The following is a 6,000-nucleotide window of genomic DNA, read 5'->3' as shown; positions in this document are numbered from 1 at the left end:
TGGTACAATTTGATCATCTCTGACCTCATTTCAACTTCATAATGCCCACCCCCCAACCACACCCCACTGTGATAAGAGATAACATCATTCCTGTCTTAAGATGAGTTAATTGAGACTCAATAGTTTTTTTAAATTTATTTATTTATTTATTTTTAAATGTTTATTTATTTATTTATTTATTTATTTATTTATGGCTGTGTTGGCTCTTCGTTTCTGTGCGAGGGCTTCCTCTAGTTGTGGCAAGCGGGGGCCACTCCTCATCGCGGTGCGCGGGCCTCTCGTTGCGGAGCACAGGCTCCAGACGCGCAGGCTCAGCATTTGTGGCTCACGGGGCTAGTTGCTCCACGGCATGTGGGATCTTCCCAGACCAGGGCTCGAACCCGTGTCCCCTGCATTGGCAGGCAGATTCTCAACCACTGCGCCACCAGGGAAGCCCCAATTTATTTTTTTTTATTGATTTATTTTTGGCTGCGTTGGGTGTTCGTTGCTGTGCGCAGGCTTTCTCTAGTTGCAGCGAGCGGGGGCTACTCTTTGTTGCGGTGCGTGGGCTTCTCGTTGCGGCAGCTTCTCTTGTTGTGGAGCACAGGCTCTAGGCATGCAGGCTCAGTAGTTGTGACATGCGGGTTCAGTAGTTGTTGTGCACGGGCTTACTTGCTCTGTGGCACATGGGATCTTCCCGGACCAGGGCTCGAACCTGTGTCCCCTGCATTGGCAAACGGATTCTTAACCACTGCGCCACCAAGGAAGCCCAAGACTCAGTAGTTTTAACACCTTGCCCAGTGTCACCCAGATCGTAAGTAGAATTGCTGGGGCTGGAATGTAGGCCTCTTGACTCCTAGAAAGATGTTCTCTCTTCCTCACCCTGTACTGTTTTCTTTGTAATTTGCCTGAAGTCTAGATAAACCAGCTGTTACTGTGGATGGATAGCCATCAAAATCAAATCTGAGCAAATAGGAGTAAACAGATGACCTTCAAAAAAAAAGCAAGGGAGGAAATCTCCTCAATTTCTGCTCAAGACACTGGTAAGTGCGGATAGGTAATGCACAAGGAAGCAGATAAGGGACTTTGTAAACAATAGAAAAATTCTATCCAAGCCAAGAGAAAATCAGAGATTGCTGAAGGCAGAGAGCAAAGAGTAGCAGAAAAAAATACAATTGAAGAAACCAGAAGATCTAAGCCTTCACTTGCTTGTACCTAGACAAAATCACCTCTCAGAGTATCTGTTCTGTTTTCTTTTGTTTTTCATCTTTAAATAGGGATGATCATATAATACCCACTTCCTTGTGTTGCCATCATGAAGATCAAACAGAATCATGGAGGCAAAAATGTTCTGAAAATAATACAGTGAATAATAACTCTATGGTCTGAAGCCCAGGAAGCTTTCAGATAACTTTTTTTCCTCCATGGGGAATTAATTTTCAATCTATGTAGTCACTGAAGGTTTTCTTGTCTCTCATAGAAAGTTGTGGGTTTCTTGGAAGGCCCTGGATCTCTGCGCCAGACCTCAAGGACACTAATAATTTGAAAATTGCATAGTGAGTTTCCCTAAAGACCATTGGCCCAGACATCTAATATAGCCAAGTTCCGGATGGCTAAAGAAGTATAAATGTTTACTTTAGGCAGTTAGATTCTGGGAGGTTGGATTTGAAACTGAATGACTGTCTTAGTCCATTCGAGCTGGTACAACAAGCTTCCATAGAATGGGTGGCTTAAACAACAAACCTTTATTTATCATAATTCTGGAGGCTGGGCAGTTCAAGATCAAGGCACTGGCAGATTCAGTGTTTGGTGAAGGGCCACTTCCTGGTTCATAGAGGGTTTATCTCTCTGTGTCCTCACATGTCTGAAGGAGTGATGGATCTCTCTGTGATCTCTTTCACAGGGTACAAATCCTATTCATGAGAGCTCTGCCCTCATGACTTAATCACCTCCCAAAGACCCCACCTTCAAATACCATCACAATGGGAATGAGCTTCAACATATGGGGACACAAATGCTCAGTCTATAGCAGTGACTATGCGCTTTGGATTTAAAAAGAGTGTATTTCTTATTCATGTTGAGTAAGCACCAGTATCTTCTGGGTAGTCTGTTGATTTTAGCTGAAATGCTCTCCAAAGGTGACAGGTATCCAGCAATGGATATCCTTTTTTTTGTGCTCTGATTTCTAGATTTGATTGTGGCTTCAGGACATCTCAGCAAGGAGCCTTGGGAAAATCAGTGAGAAACATGGTGGAATATTCCGTGTGTTGCACAGGTTTATGGGTAATCTAACTGGCTAAGCTAAACCTCTCAAAGAGAGGAACATGGGTTGTGATATTCTCTGCCCATACTTTTTTGACTACTTCTGAAGCAAAGCTCTCTCACCTCTAGTTGGGAATCTATTTTTCTCTGCAATCTTAAGATTTATTGTCTATAATCCCAAAGCACAAAACTGATCTAAACTGGAAAGGTAGTAAATTTCCATTTTTCCAGAATCCAACCAGGCAGAGAGGCAACTAGGAAAAATCTCTCAGAGGTGCTCCATGATTATTGTTGATTTGATTGCAAGAATTAAATGAGACAACATATTTTTTGTACCTTGTAATCTTGTATGTAAAGAAGCAGTTCTAACCTATCTTAGACTGAGGACTCCTTTTAACATCAAGAAGTTTTGTGATGTGTAGTAACTATTTGGTATCATTGGATGAGAAAAGACATGATGACTAAAAGCTACAACGAATAGCATGGTGCCATTTTTAAATGAACTCAGATGTTAGGTATATACAAATGTTAGATAAAAAAACATGCTTACATTAAATTTATGGAGCTATGCACACACATTTGAAAAATACTGACTTATATATTGCCAAGATATTCTTTTTTCAACTTACAGAAATGTCTGATGGATATTCAGATACTTGAACTCCGTGTAAAAATTTCATGATTTCTGGGCTCTGTTGCCTTCTGATTGACAAATACTGAGTTCTTAAATTAGTTTTGCTAACTCTTTGAAAAGTGAACATTCATGTAAAATATGTACAGTGATCAGGTGAGCAGATTATTCAGTTTATTTCTTAATTATTCCAGATAAATAAGAATGGTGGGGACAGGTTTAAGAACTCACATGTGGCATTTTTTTTGCCTCCGAGCAGACAAAAATTCAACAGTATGCAAATGACACAACACTTATGGCATTGGAAGGGGTTTGAAAGATGGGAGGTCTTATGATGGAGTGGAAGAATTCAGAAAGACTTAGATCCATGGCTGCTTGGGTTCCATTGTTTCCCAGCTGTGCATCTTTGAGGAAATTGAGCCTCCTAAGTCTCAGTGTCCTGATTTGAAATTTGAGTATAAAAATACCCACTTCATAGCATTGTTGTAAGGCTCTGCATATGACAGGTATTGACAAATTGTAGCTATATTCTAATCCAACCTCCATTTTATAGATAAGAAAATTAAGGGTCAGAAAGATTGAGACTTAAAGGAGGTAAAAACAACTAGTTTGTGACAGCTCAAAGCAGAGACCTCTCGACTCATGCATCTGTATTCTACCACAATTTTAAAATGCATATTTTCATTCCAATTTTCTAGGCTGTAATTGGCAATGGGATGACAGACAGAGGTTTGTTTTTAAAAGAGATGAGAGAAAAACTTGCAGCATCTTTTATCCAGAGTCTCAGAATGGTTTCCAGTAAGTGCTACTTTATCCCAAGAACTCAAATCGTAGGTTTCTGTTCCTCCTGCCTTCTCTGATTCTGTTACTAGCTGGAAAGCCCTGAGGTTCACAGCTAATTAAAAAGAGATGGAAGAAAATTATACCTCTGTTGATGCTATTGTTTTAATCTATCTCAATAGCCTCTTAATGGCGAAGACAACAAGCAGTGGACTGAGAGGGTGTTCTCTCTGACAGAGAGGGCACAGGAGACCCTAGAATGATTTCCATGAACCCATTATCATTTCATTAAGTGACTTTTGTACTTTCTGTTGTTACAGATTCACACACACACAAACACACACACAGCCCAAACACACATACACATTCTTTCAGATAATATTCCAGGATCTGCTAAGTCTCAGGAAAACAGGGACTCCCAGAAGAGAATAAAATAACATTTATATTATGTATTTACTATATGTCTTGCACTGTGTTTTCTCTTTTCATTTCTTCATCTAATCATCACAACAAGCATGTGTCCCCATGTTATATAAGAAAATACCAAAACTTTGTGAGGTTAAGGTCACATAGCTAATAAGTGTCAGAGCTGCGATTCAAAACCATATCTTTATTGTCATCATTATAATCAGTCATTCTAATTATCATTCACCATCTTCATTAAAATGCCTAACCTTTATTGGGCACTTATGGATTGAGCCCTCTTCTAAATACCTTTAATATATTTATTTAAATACATTATATATGTATTTAACAGTCTACTCCTCACAAACAAACCCATGAAGTAGGTATTAATATTATTCCCAAATTTTCCCAAGGTGATGTAGCTGATAAGCCAGCTAGTTTAATTCCAGAAGCTTCCCTCTGAATTGCACTGCTCTTTCTGAATCCAAACCAGGTATTTTCCAACTCCACACCTTGTCTCACTAGGACCTTCAGGACTGAGAGGTCTTTCAGAGGCCTCATGGAAATAAGGGAGCACATCTGCTTGAGAATATGATCCAATTCAGGTATACCTAGATTAAAATCTTCCGATATTCGTCACAGTGGGCAATATTGTGGACAATAATAGATACTATTCAGGATCAAACAGGTGAGCATTACTAGGTCATCTGGGTCCCTTGTTGTTTAGCAAAGCAAGACATTTTTAATGTGATTTAGCAGTGTGACCAAGTAACTACCTATAAGGAAAGGACAGTGCTAATTAACCAGAAATGGGCAACACAGTCAGCACCTAGGACAGCTCCAGTGGTGCTGTGGCTCCCAAAGAAGGCTGAACTGCAATTGGCAGCCCTCTGCTGTGTAATTGGTCCTGCCCTAAAGCTGGAACTTTAAAAGCTCTTGACATTTTTGCCCTAGACTTGAAACAGTGATTATTCACCTTCTTTGTGTATACAGTGACCTAAAATGACAACAATATATTATTTCTCCCGATTTTCTGGGTTGGCTAAGCAGTTCCTCTGCTGGTTTTCCTTGGCTGTATCACGTAGTTGCATTCAGCTGGAGGGTCACAGAGCTGAAGGTTCAAAATGGCTTCACTCGCATGTCTAGTAGGTAGTACTGTATGCTGGCTGGGCTGCCTCATTTCTCCTCCATGTGATTTGTTATTCTACAGTAAGCCACACCAGCTTCCTAACATGGTGATGATAGAATAACATTCCTCCTCTTGAGACCTAATCTCCAGAACTCACAAAAAGTCAGTTCTCACACATTCTAATGGTCAAAGTCCATTCTAGTGGCAAGTCCATCACAGATTCAAGAGGTCAGAAAATTGACTCCACTTCTTTTTCTTTTTTAATTAATTTATTTATTTATTTTTGGCTGTGTTGGGTCTTCGTTTCTGTGCAAGGGCTTTCTCTAGTTGTGGCAAGCGGGGGCCACTCTTCATCGTGGTGCACGGGCCTCTCACTGTCACGGCCTCTCTTGTTGTGGAGCACAGCTCCAGACGCGCAGGCTCAGTAGTTGTGGCTCACGGGCTTAGTTGCTCCACACCATGTGAGATCTTCCCAGACCAGGGCTCGAACCCGTGTCCCCTGCATTGGCAGGCAGATTCTCAACAACTGCACCACCAGGGAAGCCCTGACTCCACTTCTTAATGAAATAAGTTGCAAAGAATTTGCAGCCATATTTAACTTATCATGGCCTCCTTAACTACTCAAGATAGACCACAATGAGAAGTAGCAAAAAATTTCCCTGATCCTTCAATACAATCCCACCTTAGCACACTCTCCATATGGCACTGCTGTGCTTTGTATGTACCTGTATTATAATACTAATCCATTGGTACAGTAAATAAGCAATTATTGAAGATCATTTGTGAGCCAGGCGAGATGCCAGGTTTTTTTTTT

This window comes from Mesoplodon mirus (assembly GCF_964341445.2).
Source record: "Mesoplodon mirus genome assembly, chromosome: 3".
Taxonomy (NCBI): Eukaryota; Metazoa; Chordata; class Mammalia; order Artiodactyla; family Ziphiidae; genus Mesoplodon; species Mesoplodon mirus.
The sequence above is the reverse complement of the archived record's forward strand: the minus strand, read 5'-3'. Positions refer to the sequence as shown.